Consider the following 23037-nt stretch of genomic DNA (forward strand, 5'->3'; position numbering starts at 1 on the left):
TCCTCAAACTACGGCCTGTGGGCCGAATGTGGCCCCCCGAGGCTTTTTCACTGGCCCCCAAACACAAAATGTATAACTTATAGATTTGGCACACTGCACCTTTAAATATTGGCGGCCCGCATATAGAATAGCAGTACTGGAACCACCCATCCACATACTGTAGAGGCCAGTGAGCAGTCATTCGCTGGCTTCCAATCCAATTCTGCATCAGGTGACACTGCTGTCCAACTGGACGGCAGGTTGTCACCTGGGTATGCTTCACTGCCTGGTGCACAAAGACGCCGCATAACTGAATGGCTGCTGCTGGGAGTTCTTCTCTGGGCATGATTGGAGGGAATCAATATCTAGATTCAATGTATTGTTTCTCAACATCATTTTATGTATGTTCCGGCCCCCCCAACAGTCTGAAGTATATTGAGCCGACTCTTGACCAATAAAGTTTGGGGACCTCTGCCCTAAGGTAACTATTTGTGTATTCTCTTCGGGCACTCTGGTTTTCTCCCACATCCCAAAAACATACAGATAAATTAATTGGCTTCCCCTTAAATTGGCCCTAGACTACGATACATACACTACACGATACATACATAGACATAGGACTATGGTAGGGGTTAGATTGTGAGCACCTCAGGGACAGTTAAGGGACAATATACACTCTGTATAGCGATGCGTAAGATGTTGGCACTATATGAATACTAAAAAAATAATAATAATGTCCCCCGAAGCATGTAAGTCTGTGTTTATAGCAGGTTGGCCGCATTCATAGATAAAGTAATGACCTGCTCTTGAAATTGGAGAAAAGTGTTGCTGTTGACTGCTTTTTTGTGGATGATGTGTACGGCCACCTATAGAAGACAACTTTTTTTTTTTTTATACAGGTCTTTTGTATGGTTGATTCTGTAAGATGCCAACATCTGGTCGGCTGGGTCGACAGCCCCCATGTACTTATTATACTCCATGATGGCCACAGGCTCCATCACTTCTTTTCTGCGATACCTCACAGATGTTGTAGCCTCCAAATGGATTGTGGTTAACAACAACACATACCTAGGGTAGTAGGGGTGTCTCAGCACCCTAGAGACAAAGACACAGGAGACAAAAAAAGGGAGCCCAATAGTGCAATATGTTTTCATATACAGAATATCAACAGGTAAGGTAATTGTACTACTAACAAAAGCGGGTTGCAGAGGGGCAACCGACCACAAGAAGTAGGTGGAGACAACAAACGACTCCACTCGGGGTGGTCCAGCCGGACCTGGGTGTGGTCGCTCTCCTTGGTAAAAGTGACAAATTATCGCTATGGTTTAAACCATGTGTATTCTGTCTAGACCCCTCCAACAGGCTCCCTTTGCTGATCTGCTATTGGGACGGTTACTGGCCTGAGGAAGCGGACTTAGACCCGTGAAACGCGTTGCCTGTGCTAAATAAATATTTCTTTGTCTATACGAGGATCTCATCGTTGAGGTAAGCACCTCATTTTTTTATCTTGTTTTTAATCCAGTTTTATTCACACTGGGGCGCCTCTTGAGATCAACACATACTGTTTATTTTTATATTTCAGGGCAAGGAGCTACTTGCTTCTGTGACTATATGACTTCCCCCATTTAGCCTTATGTGATCAGGAATCGGCCTTGTGATGCCAACTCCATCGCCCCCCCCCCCCCCCCCCCCCCCCCCATTGTAAATAATTCTTTTTTGTCCATGCATTTATACTTTACCTGTCCACTGTCGCACATCGCGGTGCCCATCCACTTTATGCTTCTGCCTTGCTGCTCCATGTGGCTTCTAGCATATAGCATGTGGAGCACGTGTGACATTACATTATTATTATTAAACACTGACAGCAAGTGAAGTGTGGAAGCGGAAAAGGGATGGGCACCGTTGTGGCGATAGCGGACAGGTAAAGTATAAGGCTGCTTTCACAGTGGGACGTTAGAGCAGCCTGTAACACACCCCCACCGCACAGTAATGAAAAATCAATGGGCTGTTCACAGTGCCCACGTTACGTTACATTGTAACGCTGCACCTCAAGATAACGTACTGCATGCTGTACTTTATACGCGGCTAAGCCGCGTTAGACTGCTTGCACATGCTTAGTAATGTTAGGATGGGAGGGGAGAGCGGCCAGGCACATGGCTAATTAATATTCACTGCACGTTGTGACGTGTGCACTGTTTACTTCCTGGAGCGGCCGCTCTGTGCGGCGATTGGCTGGCGGGACCACGTGGTGCAGCATGCGTCCAAGAGTAGGCATCACGGACGCCACATCCAGCACCACCAGGCGTTGCGTTCGGGGCACGTTATGCGACCATAACCTCCCCTAAAACGCAACGTACTGGTGGGAACGTAGCCTAAATGCACAGGCAGGGGGGCACATTCACATTTACAAACACAATAGAGAAATGATAGCTGAGTGAGTTGTGCGCCCCCTCCTACACTGCGCCCTGAGGCTGGAGCCTCTCTCGCCTCTGCCTCAGCCCCGCCCTGCATCCCCTCCTACACTGCGCCCTGAGGCTGGAGCCTCTCTCGCCTCAGCCCCGCCCTGCACCCCCTCCTACACTGCGCACTGAGGCTGAAGCCTCTCTCGCCTCTGCCTCAGCCCCGCCCTGCACCCCCTCCTACACTGCGCCCTGAGGCTGGAGCCTCTCTTGCCTCTGCCTCAGCCCCGCCCTGCACCCCCTCCACTGCGCCCTGAGGCTGGAGCCTCTCTCGCCTCAGCCCCGCCCTGCACCCCCTCCTACACTGCGCCCTGAGGCTGGAGCCTCTCTCGCCTCTGCCTCAGCCCCGCCCTGTGCACTAGCGATCAGCAAAGTCACAATATTACATGATGGATTCCAAGTGTTCAGAGCGGGAACTAAGGTAGTTCCTCTTGCAATGTCCATTATAAGAACACATAGATTCTAAATGCCATCCGTGGCCTTTCTTATGCTGCTATGTAAAGCTATAAGATGTCAAAGGCTATATAAAAATTCAATACTAGGGTTGGAGAATTATGAATCCATGCAAGATTGGCCCATTTGTTCTGTACTCTGTTGATCTTCCGGCTTCTGACCTCTTGCATGGATTCATTATTATTATGAAGCCTCATAGCAAGAGGTAGATGGGGCATCTTGCTATGAGGCTTCATAAATTATATTTTTTCCTTCCAGCTTCCCTAAGAGCAGCAGAGGTACGGTGCATGCTGCATTATTACAATGCCTCCAGGGGGCACTGTGGCATCATTTTTTATGTCATGTGTTGTATTTGTATTCAACTGATGCTGAAATACAGGGAGCGCAGACATACACTGCGCATTGGAGATAAACCTAACAGCCCAATCATTACGTGTTGTGAGAAGTACCTTTTTTTTCCCACTTGTTTGATCCAATCATTAAGGTTCAAAGACTACCCTGCCTGTTGGTTAAGGGCTCTGCCTCTGACACAGGAGACCAGGGTTCGAATCTCGGCTCTGCCTGTTCAGTAAGCCAGCACCTATTCAGTAGGAGACCTTAGGCAAGTGTCCCTAACACTGCTACTGCCTATAGGGTGCATCCTAGTGGCTGCAGCTTTGGCGCTTTGAGTCCGCCAGGAGAAAAGCGCGATATAAAAGTTATTTGTCTTGTCTTGTCTGTTTCAGCAAGACGTGAAGGAGCTTTTGCTCTTTTCCTCCGCAGTTATCTACATCACATAAGGCAAAGTGACCAATGAGGCAGCAAGAAAATCCCATGAATTCTCAGCCCCCATCAGAACGTGGCAGAACAGACCACGCAGGCTGAAGCTTCTGAACATGGCTCCCATTGGTTGAAATGTACGGTCTGCTGTCATGTGATATGTGAGCCAAACCAAAAGATACATTTTCCATGGAAAGAATGGTCTATTGTGACTTCTTTCTATGGCAGCTAGGTTCCACCATGTCTCTCCTGTGAATAAACTACTTGGGGAACAGCCCTGAATTGGCCAGGTTAGGGTAGGACCCAGTGATGAAGCAGGGCCCCCTCTTGTACTCCTCCCGTGGTTGCTATGCAGAATTGTACAGTTTGCTGCTATTGAGTATCCAACACCAGGACTGATCCATCCTCCTCTTTGCTTACTTACCTCCGACCTGCTCTTTAATGTAGCATGATCAGAGGCGTAACTAGACATCACTGGGTCCTCCTGGGAAACTTAGGAAGGGGCCCCCACGCTTTCTGCACAGGAAAAGGACCAATGTGTTTTCTCCATGCAGATAAAAACACTTAGACTTAAAGAGAGTCTGAAGCGAGAATAAATCTCACTTCAGACCTCATAGATAGCAGGGGCATGTGTGCCCCTGCTAAAACGCCGCTATCCCGCGGCTTAACGGGGGTCCCTTCACCCCCAAATCCCCTCCGTACAGCGGGGGAGCGCTTCCGCATTGGGGCAGGGCTAACAGCCGCAGCCCTGCCCCACGCGCATCTGTCAGACGCGTATCTCCGCCTCTCCCCCGCCCCTCTCAGTCTTCCTTCACTGAGAGGGGCGGAGTAGAGGCGGCGATGCACGTCTGATAGACGCGACTGGAGGCAGGGCTGCAGCCGTTAGCCCTGCCTCCAGGAAGAGAAGATTTACGACCAACTCTACGACCAAGGTTTGCGGGGGTGAGTTTGGGGGTGAAGGGACCCCCGTTTAGCCACGGGATAATGGCGTTTTAGCAGGGGCACACATGCCCCTGCTAACTCTGAGGTCTGAAGTGAGATTTATTCTCGCTTCAGAGTCTCTTTAAAGAAAATGTCAGGCAATCTATGCTATCCCCAAGATCTACTTACCCAGGGCTTCCTCCAGCCCCTTGCAGCTGACAAGTCCCTCGTTGCAGCTCTGCTCCCAGTACATACATACAAACAGCCGTATTATTTTACTACATGAGAGCACATGCTATATGGAGGAACAACAATGACATGTTGAACATAAGATATACTATTCACTGTAACTTTGGCAAAACATTCAGAATGTCACTGACTGGTACTGTTATTACAGGATCTTGGACTCAGTATGAGACACAAGCTCTTAATGAGGCAGCAACAGTCAGACATCAATCTTACCCATTCCACTTTGTCCAGTACTTAGACACCATAAGGTCACTAGCCTGTGTGTGATAAGAATCTAGGAATCTCTTCTGAGGGAAGGTCTACAACTTATTTTCAATGTGTGACTGCTTTGTTTGTAACGTTGTACATGAAGTCATCAGAACTCTGCTGCAGTTTGAGACAGATGTTTTTTACGAATCCTAGAGAGCAGGGACAGTGTACAAATTCCAAAGTGTGTATGATTCCTTATCTGTGTGGTAGACACATGCAGTCAACATAACAATGGTACGAGAGTAGAATACATTTTCTCTCCATGCCCTTAGTTGTCAGTCTCTCAAACTTTTCCCCCCACGGAGCCCCCTGTGGCTTCTGGGCTTCCCTGTGGAGGCATCCCTTGCAGGGTCTATTGTTACGCCCCTGAGCGTGATATCATGTGACATGCTGGATGACTTGGGAGCAAGATGGAGGTGAGTGACATGGGGTGGCTGCAGTAAAGAGGAAGCTGGATTGGGCACTTACCCAACATACTTGCTGGCCTCAGTCTAAGGGAGGGGATCTCTGGGTGGCCAAACTTATCTCAGGGATTGGGGGGGGAGGTGGCAGTGAGATTAAGGATGGCTTCATACGTTATAGAATGGTGAGGAATGATTACAATACATGTTATGGGAGAGAAAGGAATGGATGCTGCACGTTAGGTCGTGTATTTGTAAGGGTTAAGGGGTGGGGCCTGCTTGTTTTGGGGAAAATGATGACCACTAATGTTATGGAGGGAGGAGTTATGGTGGCTGTACTGTTATGGGTGGGGGTCACGGTGGCTGGATGATCCCACTTAGATTGGGTCCCTGTCCATGGGCATTGCTATGGGATGGAGAGAACCTTTATGCAGACTGGAGCCCATCTGAGTTTTGCTCTAGGCAACAAGATTTCTGGTTATGCCTCCATTTTTTTCCCTGTCATATTTCCACTAGCATTTCACCAAGAATCAAATGTAATTTTGCAATGCGATTTTTGCCATTTTGTTTGGGCAGTGGGTATCACAGGCAAAATCCAGCATACCACGCGAAAATCGCATTACAGACACACAAATATAAACTACTAGTGTTGCCCGGATATGTATTTCGCTGTTGGCTCTGGCCCCTTTTCTGAATTTGAACCCCAATCACCCAATGACCGAGGTACCAGGAGGCCTCTGCTATTAACGGTCTTAGTGGCAACAAATCAGATATTCCCATTGAAAATCAATAGGTGAATTTTGATTGGCTTTTGTAGGCTCCACCCACTGTCCTGAAAATGAATCCCAGTCACCAAATGACCATCTGTGTGAAGTTTAGTAAGAAATCTGCCATTAAAAGTATGAGAATGGCTGCAGGTTAAATTTTCCCAGTGAAATGTATTTGGCTCCGCCCACTCTTTGTATCCTTGAAACAGTCACTCAATGACCACATTTGTGAGCTTTTGGGTTCTTGGCATCAAAAATGTGTGAATGGAAGCAGTTTATCCAGCAAATAAATTTGATTGGCTGTTGGTGGCTCTGCCTCCTTTAGTGAATCGTAACCAGTCACCCAATGACTAACTGTACCAGGTTTGAGGCCTCTGCCTTTAACAGTGTAAGACTGGCAGCAATTTAAATATTCCCCTTGAAAATCAATAGGTGAATTTGTATTAGCTGTTGTAGGCTTCACACACTTTCCTGAATATTAATTCTAGTCAGCTAGTGACCAAGTGTGCTAAGCTTTGAAAACCCTGCGATTAACCATCTAAGAATGGTTGCAGTTTACATTTTCCCATTAAAAATTAATTGCTGAAATGTTATGCTCCACCCACTTTCTCTGGATTTTTCCCCTCGTTCACCAAGTTACCACTGTGGCAATTTTGGGGACTCTGGCTTTATTACTGTGAGAATGGCAGCCTTTTCCATTTTTTCCATTAACATGAATGGGGGGAATCTGATTGGCTGTTTCTGGTTCTGCCCAGGTGTGCAAGAAACCCTTACAACATAACTTTCCAGGTAGTAGGAGATCTGTTTACCAAGTTTCGTTGAAATCGGTAAAGGTGTTTTTGAGTGATAGCGGCATATACATACATAAACACACATACGATTTTATTTATATAGATTGTGTGATTTTCTTTATTTCTGCACTGCTCTTGCATTTTGTAATTCACTTGTAATTGGAATTGAGTTAGAGAGTGGCTTTGACTCCTTCCACTAAACTTTTTGACGTAACTGTAGGTGTCTGTCTCTGAAGTTTAGACATTTTGTGCCCAAAACAGCTGCCAAGGGACATGTCAAATTCCAAACAATCTGTTGGAAAGTCTACCAGCACTGTCCTGGCCAAAAGTCTCCCCCGTGCATCCTGTAATAGCAAAAAATCTATCGGTCATTGGATATTTACTTTTCAGTGCGCAATTTGCTTGTCAATAGCATATTTATATTTCAGTGGGCTATCTGCCAGTCAGTGGAATATCTTCATACTACACAATGCTGAACTAAGCCATTATTTAGCTACTAACTCCCTGCTTGATCAGTTCCAGTCTGGCTTTCGCTCTAACCACTTCGCAGAAACAGCCCTTACTAAAAGGCTGGATGGAGTAATGGTTAAGGGCTCTGCCTCTGACACGGGAGACCAGGGATCCAATCTCGGCTCTGCCTGTTCAGAAAGCCAGTACCTATTCAGCAGGGGACCTTAGGCAAGTCTCCCTAACACTGCTACTGCCCATAGAGCGCGCCCTAGTGGCTGCAGTTCTGGCGCTTTGAGTCCGCCTGGAGAAAAGCGCGATATAAGTGTTTGTTTTTGTCTTTTGTTTACTGTTGACCACACCTTAAGGGGCCCATACACTCAGCCGATTTTCTGGCCGACCGATCGATCCCGATCGATCGATCGATTGATTGATCGTTTGCAAATCGGTTGGCCAATCGACCGATCGATGGCCGATTTCGATCAATTTCGATGGATTTCCATCGAGCTGGCAGGATGGAAAATTTAGGTCGATCTGATGAGATTGCTTATCAGTTTGCATTGGCCTTAATGGAAATCTGATGGCAAAGAAATGCCATCAGATAGAATTCCAATAGATTTCAAACTGAAATCTATTGGAATTCTATCCTGGTAAAAAATGTTCTAAAAACGCATCAGATAGATCATCAGATGCATTTCTTATCTATCTGCTGCCAATTTGACGAGTGTATGGGCACCTTTACTCTTACAGATACTTTCAACTATAGGTATAAAGGGCCTTGCTCTCTCCTGGATATCTTCCTATCTCTGTGGGACGTCCTTCACAGTCTCTAAAGGTGCCCATACACTCGTCAGATTGGCAGCAGATAGATAAGAAATGCAGCTGATGATCTATCTGATGCGTTTTTAGAACATTTTTTACCAGGATAGAATTCCAATAGACTTCAGTTTGAAATCTATTGAAATTCGATCTGATGGCATTTTTTTTGCCATCAGATTTCCATTAAGGCCAATGCAAAATGATAAGCAATCTCATCAGATCGACCTAAATTTTCCATCCTGCCAGTTCGACAGAAATCCATCGAAATCGATCGAAATCGGCCATCGATCGGTCGATTGGCCAACCGATTTTCAATCGATTGATCGATCTGGATCGATCGGTCGGCCAGAAAATCGGCTCAGTGTATGGGCCCCTTTACTCAGATCAGATCTCATCTCCCAATCTTTTATCTGTGGAGGTACCTTAAGGCTCTGTCCTCAGCCCCCTCCTCTTTTCCATCTACATGCAGTCTTGGCAACTTAATCAACTAATCTGGGTTTCAATACCACTTCTATGCAGACGATGCACAACTGTACCTCTCAGCCCCAGACCTTAACTCCCTCCTCACAAGTGTTCCTGACTGCCTGTCTGCTATATCCTCTTTTATGACCTCTCGCTTCTCGCCATTGCCTCATATAATAGGTTTTCTGAGATCAATAAGAGAAGCCTCATAGCGTAAAACCGTTTTTAGTGTTAAAATATAACCCTGCTACAGAAGTAGATACAATGTTAAAATTAGCATGTAAAAAATCCCTTTCGGCCCAGCGAAAAGCTTCATTGCTCACTTCCATAATAGCCGCCGATGAACAGTTGAAACTAGGACCTGGTTGCAACTGTTCATTGGCAACTATTACCGACTAGCTGCCAGTCTAAACTGTGTTTAAAGTAACCTGTGGGTAAGCAGGCACTTTGAGGGGGGAGACTGGTCCCTATCATCATCTGTCTCTGTGTATGGCACCTCATTAGTCCTTTGATGTTGCACTAAGGGAGTGTGTTGTGCAAATATTACTCCCGATGTTGTGCATTTTTCCTGTTTTTTTCCCCTCATGGTCTGTGGGAGGAGACCTGTGGTGATGAGGAGTTGAGTGGAGCTGCAACTGTCCCGAGCTATAGGAGCGCAGCAGGACTATTGGGAATAAATGTTTGATTGTGAATCCTATCATCCTCTTACTGTCCTCTTACCTCTTAAATGTTTGATTGTGAATCCTATCATCCTCTTACTGTCCTCTTACCTCTTAAATGTTTGATTGTAAATCCTATCATCCTCTTACTGTTGAGGTGGCCTCTCCATTCCCAGCTCATCCTCAGTGTCATAGTGGCTCATAAAGGGAAAAGCTGGTGTATCAGGCTGTGTTTACACTTATGCCCGACCCTGTGCACAAATCTGAAGGTAGTGGAATTAGATGTTTTTGAAGGCTCGCTGAATGCATCATTGCTAGACAGAAGAGAGGTGGAGGACAGTTTTCCAAGATGCATAGGACCTTCTGTAGTAGTAGTGGTAAGAAGATTGAGGTTTAATCTAAAAGAAAAATCAATTTGGCCAAGTATGCATTTATTTACATAGATAGTGACAGAACCCAGTATCAGGCATATTAACAGGAGTCTATTAGTGTTCTAAAAACAAAACACTGTAGGTCTACTTTTAAGCATACCTGATAAGATGAGCGAAATCTACAGTAAGTACATATAGTACTAGTCCTACCAAGAAATTGCCTAAAGTCCCTTTCCATTTGCTTCCATTGCAAGCGTTAAAAAAAACTAGTGCTGGTATATATACTGGAAAATGATGCAGTCGGACAGCTAGTCAAATTCAGTAATTGTCCTGAAAAGTAAATAGAAGGCTAAACACTTCTGTTTGACCGAGAAAGCACTGCTGATAACATATTCGTACTGAAAAGTTCAAAGGGTCGTTGCTTCTGTTTGTTTTGAAGTTGAATGAAACAGACTGTCATAGCACAATGTCCATTTACCAGATTAAAAAAACATTTTTTTCTTTGAATATTTTAAAATCGATTTTCTCAAAAACTACAAGTTCTTCTTTGACAAAAAATTTTTGACTTGTTCCTGCACATTGTAATCCCACTTTAGATTGTAAGCCTCTGGCAGGGTCCTCCCTTCCCTAGTGTAGTCGTGTGCTCCTTTCCTATGACAGCCTCATACTTGTATTACTGGGCCTACCTAACCAGCCCATAATTGCATTATCAAGAAAGGTTAGATAAACTGGGTTTATTTAGTCTAGAGAAAAGACGCCTTAGAGGGGATCTATAAATACATCAGAGGGCAATATAATAGCTTGGCGGATGAGCTTTTTGTCCCTAGGCCTTCTCAAAGGACTAGAGGACGTGATCTGCGCATGGAGGAAAAACGTTTTAGCCATTTATTTAGGAAAGGGTTTTTTACAGTAAGAGTGATTAAGATGTGGAATGCATTGCCACAGGAAGTCGTTATGGCAAACTCTATACCTGCATTTAAAGGGGGCTTATATGCTTTTCTTGCGTTGAAAGACATCGATGGCTACAATTACTAGGTTATGCCTAATGATGTTGATCCAGGGATTTTATCTGATTGCCATCTGGAGTCGGGAAGGAATTTTTCCCCTTTTGGGGCTAATTGTACCATGCCTTGTAAGGGTTTTTCACCTTCCCCTGGATCAACAGGGATATGTGAGGGAGCAGGCTGGTGTTGTACTTATTACTGGTTGAACTCGATGGACGTATGTCTTTTTTCAACCAAAATAACTATGTAACTATGTATCTTACCTTTTATACAAAACAAATACAATTTGCCTTGTATAACTTTGTCCTATGTTGTATAACCTTGTTATGTCTGTCATCCTTGTATCATTGTATATATTTATTGTCCAGCGCTGCGTAATATGTTGGCGCTTTATAAATACAATAAATAATAATAACATAGAATCGAATTTCACATTTTTAGGCCATTCGTAACGGTGGTTCATACAAACGTCGGTGACTACCTATATTCAAAATTTGTTGACCGTCACATGACATGGAAGTGGCAAAATTGGCCAGTCAAAATTGAATGTGTATATGCTCCCTAACTGCTCAGCAGCTCTATATCTGTTGCATCCTTCCAGCCTTCGCTTGTGATTTTTTTCTCTGGCTAGAGCTGCCTTCTCATGATCCATGTCTACTTAGTGAAATGACAAGAGTCACTGGCACTGCTGTCTGCCTGGCACTTTCCCCTCGTCCAGAGTCCATCGTCTGCCAAACTCACATCCTTCAAGCAGTCACTGCCTTTTTTGTCTGCCAGTCGCTGCTAATCCGAACCCTGAGCTCTGCCAAGACCACGGCCTCTAAAATAACAAGACATTGTTACAGAGTCTTTTCTGGCAATCTCCGATAATCCACACCATGTCAGTTGCCAGAGCCTTGTTTTTTCAAATAATGAAACGAAAATTCTTATCGGAGAATCCTATCATCCAGAACGTGGGTTCTGCCAGCATTCTTCATTCTAAAATAACACTGGACGGTTTGCAGATTCTTCCTAGACATTAATAGTCCAGAATCTGACGTCTATCAAGAAAGTGAGAATCAAAGTGCTTTCAAAGTTCATGAAAACGTTTGGTGATGTTATAAATGGGCACAGTCCCGGGATTGTGATTGTGCATTACTGACATCAAGGCTCTGAATGTGAAATGATGGTCTTCAAGGCCGGATTTAGACTTTTTCCACCCCTAGGCTAAGTATGTTAGGGCTCCCCTTTCATGCACAGCAGCGCCCCTCCCATTCCGTGTGCAGCCCCCTCCTCCATGTGTAACATCCATGTATGCAGCCCCTCTTTTACTTGTACTGCTCCCTTGGACATCAGCCTCCCCTTTTCATGGGTTGTTCTCCATTTTCAGCCTCCTCTTTCATATTTAGCAACCCCTATTTCATGTCCAGGTGTCCCCTTAAAGTGTACCAGAGCTCTAGAAAAAGAAAAGATTTGTACATACCTGGAGCTTCATCCAGCCCCGTACGCTCCAATCGCTCCCACGCCGCCGTCCTCAGTCTTCTGCAGCGCCGGTACCGGGTCCCCGCGCTTCCCTCAGTCGAAGCCAGTCTGACGTAAGAGTAGTGCGCCCTCTACGTATCTCTCCAGCAGCTGCTCCGACTGAGGGAAGTGCGTATGGGGGTGGAGGAAGCCCCAGGTATGTACAAATCTTTTCTTTTTCTAAAGCTTTTAGTCCCTTTAAAGGACACCCGCAGCGAAAATAAACGAATGAAATAAACAATTGTATCTATCTTCCTTCTCCTAAAAATGACTTTTTAAGATATACCACAGTTTTAGTTTATGTTTAAATCTACTTAAGTTTTAACTGTTTTATTGTTTTCGCTCAATGACACATTCATTTAACCAGCCTGGCGTTCTATTAAGATCGCCAGGCTGGCGACCGGACGTTTTTTTTTTTAAATTAAAAAAAACTATTGCATGCAGCCAACTAAAAGTTGGCTGCATGAAAGCCCACTAGAGGGCGCTCCTAATGCGTACTTCTGATCGCCTCCGGCGATCAGAAGTAACAAGAAGGGCCGCGATAAGCTTTTTGCTTTCCTCGTCGCCATGGCGACGAGCGGAGTGACGTCATGGATGTCAGCTGACCTCCTGACGTCAGCCGCCTCCGATCCAGCCCTTAGCGCTGGCCGGAACTGTTTGGTCCGGCTGCGCTGGGCTCGGGCGGCTGGAGGGGACCCTCCTTCGCCGCTGGCGATCAGGTAGCACACGCGGCTGGCAAAGTGTGTGCTCCTTTTTATTTGAAGAGAATCGGCCCAGCAGGGCTTGAGCGGCAGCCTCCGGCGGTAATGGACGAGCTGAGCTCGTCCATACCGCCAGGCTGGTTAAGTATGCCAGAGCTAAAATCTATGAACTATTGAACCTTTTTCTCTCTTTCCTGCTCTCAGTGAGGGTCACACTGTAGTCACTTCCTGTGTGAGTCAGGACCGAGTCAGCCGCTTACATAACTGATATTTAACTCTTTGAGGCAGAGAAAGAAAAAAAGGAACACAGCATAGTTATTAGAGTGCTTGGCACTGTACATACCTGTGTCTATCTCATCATGTCACACGTCACTTCGGGTATCCTTTAACATTGCAGACCCCTAAGGCCCGGGCGTTTGTGGCCTTTCCAGAAATCCAGAAAGCCCTGATGGTTTTCCAATATATTGTGATGAATGTTGTCACCTCGCCTTGACAAAAGTTGTGTGCCACAGATGTACATACTTTATAAGTAAGGCTAGTTTGGAGTTTTACAGTTTCATATTTAATTTATTACTACTAAAGTAAATCTGTCAGGGTTCCATCTTCACCTCCTTCTAAGAATCATTTTCCGGGCTCTAACTTTAATTCTTTGCCTATAAGGATTTCTAAATCACTCATGTTGAGTAATTAAGTAACTACTTGACTTCTTTATGGTCCACATATTAAGCATATTTGTTTCCTGGGTGTGACTAATAACAGCAATACCAGGTATTGAGCTTTAAACCAGCATTTGTATGTCAAGATTTCAAGTTAAGTACACACATATGATAATTGTCTCCCGCAGGGGGTCAGGAAACGATCCCTCAGGGTAACAATTAGGGGAACGATGCTGTAAAGTCAGGGGTGAGCCTGGGGTGCCTGGCACCTGGGTGCAAGATTTTCTCTGGCGCCTATGGGAGTGGTTAAATTAACCACGCCCAACCACATAACCACACCCATGTCCTGCTTAATCACACCCACACCTTCCACCTCTTTACGCATGCATGTGATACCCCATTCCTACCCCTCTTCCATTGGCTTGCTCCTGGCTGGCTTTGGCTGCCTGCTAGTCTCTGGACTGACTCAGGTTGAGAGGCTCTGCGAGTGCGACGCAGACACAGACTGAGTATTTATGGCTGCCTGCGGCCACCCTACTCTCGCTCGCTGTCGTCGGCTCCTCCCCCCGCCAAGCCCAAGCGTGAGGTGGGCTGCCTGTATCTTTCCCGTTGCGCCACGCAGCCTGCCAGTGTTGCCAACCTTTCACGTTATTTTTTACTGACAAATACCTAAAAATTTACTGACAAAAGATTATTTTTACTGACAAAATCTCCCCACTAAATGCACAGAAGAGACAGCGTTTCACCAGTAAATGCACGTAATGACAGACAGCCTTTCATCAGTAAATGCACATAATGAGAGACAGCTTTTCCCCAGTAAATGCACATAATAAGAGACAGCTTTTCACCAGTAAATGCGCATAATAAGAGACCGCTTTTCACCAGTAAATGCACATAATAAGAGACCGCTTTTCACCAGTAAATGCGCATAATAAGAGACCGCTTTTCACCAGTAAATGCCCATAAGAAACCGCTTTTCACCAGTAAATGCACATAATAAGAAACCGCTTTTCACCAGTAAATGCACATAATAAGAGACCGCTTTTCACCAGTAAATGCGCATAATAAGAGACCGCTTTTCACCAGTAAATGCCCATAAGAAACCGCTTTTCACCAGTAAATGCACATAATAAGAAACCGCTTTTCACCAGTAAATGCACATAATAAGAGACAGCTTTTCAGCAGCAAATGCACATAATAAGAGACAGCTTTTCACCAGTAAATGCACATAATGACAAACAGCCAGTGTCCCCAGTATATGTAGCCAGCCTAGACCCCCTTTAGGTAGTGAGTGACAGGGACCCCTTTAGGTAGTGAGTGACAGGGAGCCCCGTTTAGGTAGTGAGTGACAGGGAGCCCCATTTAGGCAGTGAGTGACAGGGAGCCCTTAAGATAGTGAGTGACAGGGACCCCTTTAGGCAGTGAGTGACAGGGAGCCCTTTAGGTAGTGAGTGACAGGGAGCCCTTTAGGTAGTGAGTGACAGGGAGCCCTTTAGGCAGTGAGTGACAGGGAGCCCTTTAGGCAGTGAGTGACAGGGACCCCTTTAGGCAGTGAGTGACAAGGAGCCCTTTAGGTAGTGAGTGACAGGGAGCCCTTTAGGTAGTGAGTGACAGGGACCCCTTTAGGTAGTGAGTAAGCGGGAGCCCTTTAGGTAGTGGGTGACAGGGAGCCCTTTAGGTGGTGAGTGACAGGGACCCCTTTAGGCAGTGAGTGCCAGGGAGCCCTTTAGGTAGTGAGTGACAGGGAGCCCTTTAGGTAGTGACTGACAGGGACCCCTTTAGGTAGTGAGTAAGCGGGAGCCCTTTAGGTAGTGAGTGACAGGGAGCCCTTTAGGTGGTGAGTGACAGGGACCCCTTTAGGCAGTGAGTGCCAGGGAGCCCTTTAGGTAGTGAGTGACAGGGAGCCCTTTAGGCAGTGACTGACAGGGACCCCTTTAGGCAATGAGTGACAGGACCGCGTTTAGGTAGTGAGTGAAAGGGACCCCCTTTAGGTAGTGAGTGACAGGGAGCCCTTTAGCTAGTGAGTGACAGGGACCCCGTTTAGGCAGTGAGTGACAGGGACCGCGTTTAGGTAGTGAGTGAAAGGGACCCCCTTTAGCTAGTGAGTGACAGGGAGCCCTTTAGCTAGTGAGTGACAGGGACAGCGTTTAGGTAGTGAGTGAAAGGAACCCCCTTTAGCTAGTGAGTGACAGGGAGCCCTTAAGCTAGTGAGTGACAGGGACAGCGTTTAGGCAGTGAGTGAAAGGGACCCCCTTTAGCTAGTGAGTGACAGGGAGCCCTTTAGCTAGTGAGTGACAGGAACCCCTTAAGGTAGTGAGTGACAGGGAGCCCCCCCTCTAGCCGCCGACGACGCTTCCCCCTCACCTTGCTGTATCAGACCTCAGGATCATCGGCGACTGGACCAGTACGAGCGGGCGCCGGACGCACCCGCTCTATATGCGGAAGTGATGTCACTTCCGCATATCAGTGCGGTGTGCTAGGTCCTAGCGCCCGCACTATCGGTCGCCACCTGATCGAGGTCTGAGTGACGCGGCTAAAGGGAGGGAGGGAGCGGCGGCTAGAGGGAGGGAGGAAGCCGCGGCCAGAGGGGGTGAGCGGCGGTCGGGCGGCGCCTGTCGGAGACAGGCGCCTGGGTGCAATGCACCCGCAGCACCCTCCCAGGCGCGGCCCTGTGTACAGACACATCCCAAGCCCTGAGGCTAGCAATGTGTTTTGTTGCTATGGAGGGGGGGGGGGGGGGGATGGGGCAGAGGGACGAGGATTGGTGCAGCTTCCATTGGGGGGTGGGAGGTAGAGGGTGTGTGCTGAAAATAACACTGTGATCTGTCAGACACCGGGGGCCGTTAAGGATCTGTCACAGTTATTGCATGTGTGCATGTACTTTTCCTCTTCCTAGTTCTGTAAGGACATGCACTTTAACTGCCAATGCTTAGGAATTTTAAAATGCAACTGAAACGAGAGGGATATGGACGCTGCCATACTTATTCCCTTTTAAACAATACCAGTTACTTGGCTAGCCGGCTGATCTTCTGCCTCTGATACTTTTAGTCATAGACTAAAAACAGTCCTTGGTAAGAGTACTTGTAGAAGACAGGAACAAAGAACATCTATCAGGCCCTAGGCAATGTGACTGTAGGTACATGTAAGAGTGATGTGCAGGTACTCTGCAGGGGAATGAGGGGATTCTTCCTCTATTACACATTCTTCAAGTACAATATGAACATGGATCAGGCCCTAGACAATATAACTGTGGGTACATGTAAGAGTGATGTGCAGGTACTCTGCAGGAGAATGTGGCTATTCTTCCTCTATTACACATTCTTCATGTACAATATGAACCAGGTTTATGGGTGATACACAACACCTCTGTGGGGAGTGCATATGTAGAGTATAGTACTACTGTGTAACAAAGTAAACCTGAGACAGATGAAATTAAAGTTTTATACATACATCAAACACACACGGAACATTTATATCCCGCTTTTCTCCTGGTGGACTCAAAGCACCAGAGCTGCAGCCACTAGGACACGCTCTATAGGCAGTAGCAGTGTTAGGGATACTTGCCCAAGGTCTCCTACTGAATAGGTGCTGACTTACTGAACAGGCAGAGCCGAGATTCAAACCCAGGTCTCCTGTGTCAGAGGCAGAGCCCTTAACCATTACACTATCCAGCCATACATGGGGCTTCCTCCAGCCCCCTTCCCACTAATCACTCCCCCACTGTCCTCCTCCGCTACCTGGATCTTCTGCTATGGGTCCAGGTACTTGAGCCAGTCTGGTGTAGTGCACTGGGAGCGTACTACACCTGCGCAGCACTATTGAGCAGGTGCAGAATGCTCCTGGCTGTTGGAGCGGTATGTGGCCAGACAGCTCTGACTGACTGAATTATCAGGACTCATAGCAGAAGATCCAGGTGGCAGAGGAGGAAAGCGAGGGAGTGATTGGCTTGAAGGGGTTGGAGGAAGCCCCAGGTATGTATAAAACTTTTCTTTTCATCCATCTCATGTACCCTTTAATTCGTAGTCACCAAACCAAATTTTAACAACATATCAAATTATTTGATTTCATGAGAAAAGAGAAAATTTATACATTTGCATAAATCAGCATCAATGCGGAATTATTTCCATCTCGTTGACCATCTCTATTAGTGACACAGCTACACATCAGGCTTTATTCTTACAGCATAATGTTATTTACTATATATAAGAGATTCCTGTGTACACATCATATATACTGTACAGTCACAATCAGATATGTATATCTGACTTTACAGTAAAAATACGGGGACAGCTTTATTGAAGAAGCACAAGTAACTAATTTTTGATTGGTTTATTTCATTTTTGTACACTAAGCACAGCTATTACTGTATATATACATTATTTATGATGACTATTATCTGAGAAATAGAACATTTTATCATATTTTCTATTTTAATTACAGATTAAATTCATTAGGAGTGTGAGTCGGAGTCTGTGCATTTTCTCCCAACTCCATGTGCCCAAAAATTGCTCGACTTCACAGCCCTGTGCAGGACTCTGACAGCTCTGCTGAGAATCCTGAGCTTGACCTCTGAATAGACTCTGACAGCTCTGCTGAGAAACCTAAGTTCAGAGTCCATCCAGAGATTGAACTCAGGTTTCTAAGCAGAGCTATCAGAGTCTATCTGCGGGATTGAATTTAGGTCACTCAGCATAGTTGTCAGATTTCTTATCTCTGACCTCCTCCTAAACACACAACTGCTATTTAACATTGACCAGCCACTTACAACCTAATAAAAGACCACAGGAATTAAACTTGTAGCTCCAAAGCACTCATGGTTCAGGAGCAGACTGCAGAGCTGTCAGATAGTGTTGGGCGAACACCTAGATGTTCGGGTTCGCGACCGTTCGCCGAACATCGCCGCGATGTTCGGGTGTTCGCGCCGAACTCTGAACATAATGGAAGTCAATGGGGACCCGAACTTTCGTGCTTTGCAAAGCTTCCTTACATGCTACATACCCCAAATTTGCAGGGTATGTGCACCTTGGGAGTGGGTACAAGAGGAAAAAAAAATATTTGAAAAAGAGCTTATAGTTTTTGAGAAAATTGATTGTAAAGTTTCAAAGGAAAAACTGTCTTTTAAATGTGGAAAATGTCATGTTTCTTTGCACAGGTAACATGCTTTTTGTCGCCATGCAGTCATAAATGTAATACAGAGAAGAGGTTCCAGGAAAAGGGACCGGTAACGCTAACCCAGCACCAGCAGCAGCACACGTGATGGAACAGGAGGAGGCGCAGGAGGAGAAGGCCACGCTTTTTGAGACACAACAACCCAGGCCTTGCATGAGGACAAGAAGCGTGCGGATAGCATGCTTTGTACCGCCATGCAGTCATAAATGTAATAAAGATGAGAGGTTCCATAAACAGGGACCGGAAACGCTAACCCAGCAGCAGCACACGTGATGTAACAGGAGGAGGCGCAGGAGGAGAAGGCCACGCTTTGAGACACAACAACCCAGGCCTTGCATGAGGACAAGAAGCGTGCGGATAGCATGCTTTTTACCGCCATGCAGTCATAAATGTAATAAAGATGAGAGGTTCCATAAACAGGGACCGGCAACGCTAACCCAGCAGCAGCACACGTGATGGAACAGGAGGAGGCGCAGGAGGAGAAGGCCACGCTTTTTGAGACAGAACAACCCAGGCCTTGCATGAGGACAAGAAGCGTGCGGATAGCATGCTTTGTACCGCCATGCAGTCATAAATGTAATAAAGATGAGAGGTTCCATAAACAGGGACCGGCAACGCTAACCCAGCAGCAGCACACGTGATGGAACAGGAGGAGGAGAAGGCCACGCTTTGAGACACAACAACCCAGGCCTTGCAGGAGGACAAGAAGCGTGCGGATAGCATGCTTTTTACCGCCATGCAGTCATAAATGTAATAAAGATGAGAGGTTCCATAAACAGTATCTAGGGGAAACACCTCTTCCCTTGCCCCTCCCTCTTTCACCGGATTTCTTCCTCATTTCACTTATCCTTAACCCATTCAGGTTCCGTCGTTTTCACGTGAGAAATGTTCACCTCCCATTCATTAGCCTATAACTTTATCACTACTTATCACAATGCACTGATCTATATCTTGTTTTTTCCGCCACCAATTAGGCTTTCTTTGGGGGGTACATTTTGCTAAGAGCCACTTTACTGTACATGCATTTTAACAGGAAGAATAAGAAAAAACGGAAAAAAATCATTATTTCTCAGTTTTCAGCCATTATAGTTTTAAAATAATACATGCCTCCATGAAACAATAAAACTCACGTATTGTATTTGTCCATATGTCCCGGTTATAACACTATTAAAATGATGTCCCTATCACAATGTATGGCGACAATATTTTATTTGGAAATAAAGGTGCATTTTTTCCGTTTTGCATCTATCACTATTTACAAGTTTAACCACTTCAGGATTCGGCGTACGCTTAACTACGCCCCTGAATCCTGAAGTGGATTGCATGGAAACGGCCGCTCGTACGAGCGGCCGTTCCATGTCAGTTCACGGAGGGTGTCTCCGTGAACACCCTGCGAGCCTCCGATCGTGGCTCGCAGGGTAAATGTAAACACACGGGGAAGATTTTCCCCGGTGTTTACATGTATACGGCGCTGCTGCACAGCAGCGCCGTGGCGGAGATCGGCGATCCCCGGCCTCTGATTGGCCGGGGACCGCCGGCACCTGATAGGCTGAAGCCTATCCTATCCGGCGCAGGACGGAATTCCGTCCTGCGCCGCTCACAGGGGGAGGTAGAGGGAGGGAAGGGGAAGGCGGCCAGGAAGCGCTGCGGAGGGGGGCTTTGAAGAGAGCCCCCCCCGCAAGCGCAAGCAGCCGGCGGCGATCAGACCCCCCCAGCAGGACATCCCCCTAGTGGGGAAAAAAGGGGGGAAGTCTGATCGGCCTGGCTGCTAGCTGATCGGTGCTGCGGGCTGGAGAGCCCACGCAGCACCGATCAGCAAAGCCACCCGGTATCCGGAAGTGGTTAAAATAAAAAAAATATAGAAATATTTCATCTTTACATTGATATTTAAAAAGTTTAGACCCTTACTTAAATATTTACATTTTTATTTTTTTTTATTGTAATGGTTTTTTTTTTTTTATTGTAAACATTTTATTTGGGTAGTTTTGGGAGGGTGGGAGGTAAACAATAGATTGATAATGTAAATGTGTGTTAATTTTAAATTTTTTTTTTTTTACAGGTGTAGTATTACTTTTTGGCCACAAGATGGCGGCCATGAGTTTGTTTACATGACGTCACTCTAAGCGTAACACACGCTTAGAGTGACTCATCGCAGAGGGAACGGCCAGAAAAGGCGCAGCTTCCGAGAGAAGCTGTCGCTTTTTCAGCAGGGGAGAGGAATCAATGATCGGGCACCGTAGACCGATACATTGATTCCCTGGCTACCGAATCCGCGGCCGGGAGTGCGCGTGCACGCGCGCATGGTTCCTGGATGTAGAAACTATGTCCAGGAACCAAAATAGGTTAAAGTACACGCTGACTGGCAGCAGTACAGTGGCAGTACAGAAATGCTATACAGTGGTGGGTGAGTGGTGTACCACTATTCCCAGCAGCGACACAGAGCACAATGCTATACAGTGGTGGGTGAGCGGTGTACCACTATTCCCAGCAGCGACACAGAGCACAATGCTATACAGTGGCGGGTGAGCGGTGTACTACTGTTCCCAGCAGACACAGAGTGGCAGTAAACACAATGCTATATAGTGTGGCTGAGCAAGGTACACAGAGTGGCAGTAAACACAATGCTATATAGTGTGGCTGAGCGAGCGGTGTACTACTGTTCCCAGCAGACACAGAGTGGCAGTAAACACAATGCTATATAGTGTGGCTGAGCGAGGTACACAGAGTGGCAGTAAACAGAATGCTATATAGTGTGGCTGAGCGAGCGGTGTAGTACTGTTCCCAGCAGACACAGAGTGGCAGTAAACACAATGCTATATAGTGTGGCTGAGCGAGGTACACAGAGTGGCAGTAAACACAATGCTATATAGTGTGGCTGAGCGAGCGGTGTACTACTATTCCCAGCAGACAAAAAGTGGCAGTAAACACAATGCTATATAGTGTGGCTGAGCGAGCGGTGTACTACTGTTCCCAGCAGACACAGAGTGGCAGTAAACACAATGCTATATAGTGTGCTGGGTGAGCGGTGTACACAGAGTGGGAGTAAACACAATGCTATATAGTGTGGCTGAGCGAGCGGTGTACTACTGTTCCCAGCAGACACAGAGTGGCAGTAAACACAATGCTATATAGTGTGGCTGAGCGAGGTACACAGAGTGGCAGTAAACAGAATGCTATATAGTGTGGCTGAGCGAGCGGTGTAGTACTGTTCCCAGCAGACACAGAGTGGCAGTAAACACAATGCTATATAGTGTGGCTGAGCGAGGTACACAGAGTGGCAGTAAACACAATGCTATATAGTGTGGCTGAGCGAGGTACACAGAGTGGCAGTAAACACAATGCTATATAGTGTGGCTGAGCGAGCGGTGTACTACTATTCCCAGCAGACAAAAAGTGGCAGTAAACACAATGCTATATAGTGTGGCTGAGCGAGCGGTGTACTACTGTTCCCAGCAGACACAGAGTGGCAGTAAACACAATGCTATATAGTGTGCTGGGTGAGCGGTGTACACAGAGTGGCAGTAAACACAATGCTATATAGTGTGGCTGAGTGAGCGGTGTACTACTGTTCCCAGCAGACACAGAGTGGCAGTAAACACAATGCTATATAGTGTGGCTGAGCGAGGTACACAGAGTGGCAGTAAACAGAATGCTATATAGTGTGGCTGAGCGAGCGGTGTAGTACTGTTCCCAGCAGACACAGAGTGGCAGTAAACACAATGCTATATAGTGTGGCTGAGCGAGGTACACAGAGTGGCAGTAAACACAATGCTATATAGTGTGGCTGAGCGAGCGGTGTACTACTATTCCCAGCAGAAAAAAAGTGGCAGTAAACACAATGCTATATAGTGTGGCTGAGCGAACGGTGTAGTACTGTTCCCAGCAGACACAGAGTGGCAGTAAACACAATGCTATATATAGTGTGGCTGAGCGAGGTACACAGAGTGGCAGTAAACACAATGCTATATAGTGTGGCTGAGCGAGCGGTGTACTACTATTCCCAGCAGACACAGAGTGGCAGTAAACAGAATGCTATATAGTGTGGCTGAGCGAGGTACACAGAGTGGCAGTAAACACAATGCTATATAGTGTGGCTGAGCGAGCGGTGTACTACTATTCCCAGCAGAGACACAATGACTGGGGGGACCCTGGCTAGCGTGGCTGGAGCGCAAACTACCCTGCCTGCCTACCCAAAGCTAAACCCACAGACAAATGGCGGAG

At 46.5% G+C, this 23037-nt stretch overlaps 1 protein-coding gene across 2 annotated transcripts in view; it reads right to left on the reverse strand.

The window, feature by feature from the left end:
* LOC137542021 (uncharacterized) overlaps positions 1-23037 on the reverse strand; it is a 217345-nt gene that overhangs the window by 147757 nt on the left and 46551 nt on the right. The gene's annotated exons all lie outside the window — the stretch shown is intronic.

This window comes from Hyperolius riggenbachi, chromosome 12, assembly GCF_040937935.1.
Source record: "Hyperolius riggenbachi isolate aHypRig1 chromosome 12, aHypRig1.pri, whole genome shotgun sequence".
Taxonomy (NCBI): Eukaryota; Metazoa; Chordata; class Amphibia; order Anura; family Hyperoliidae; genus Hyperolius; species Hyperolius riggenbachi.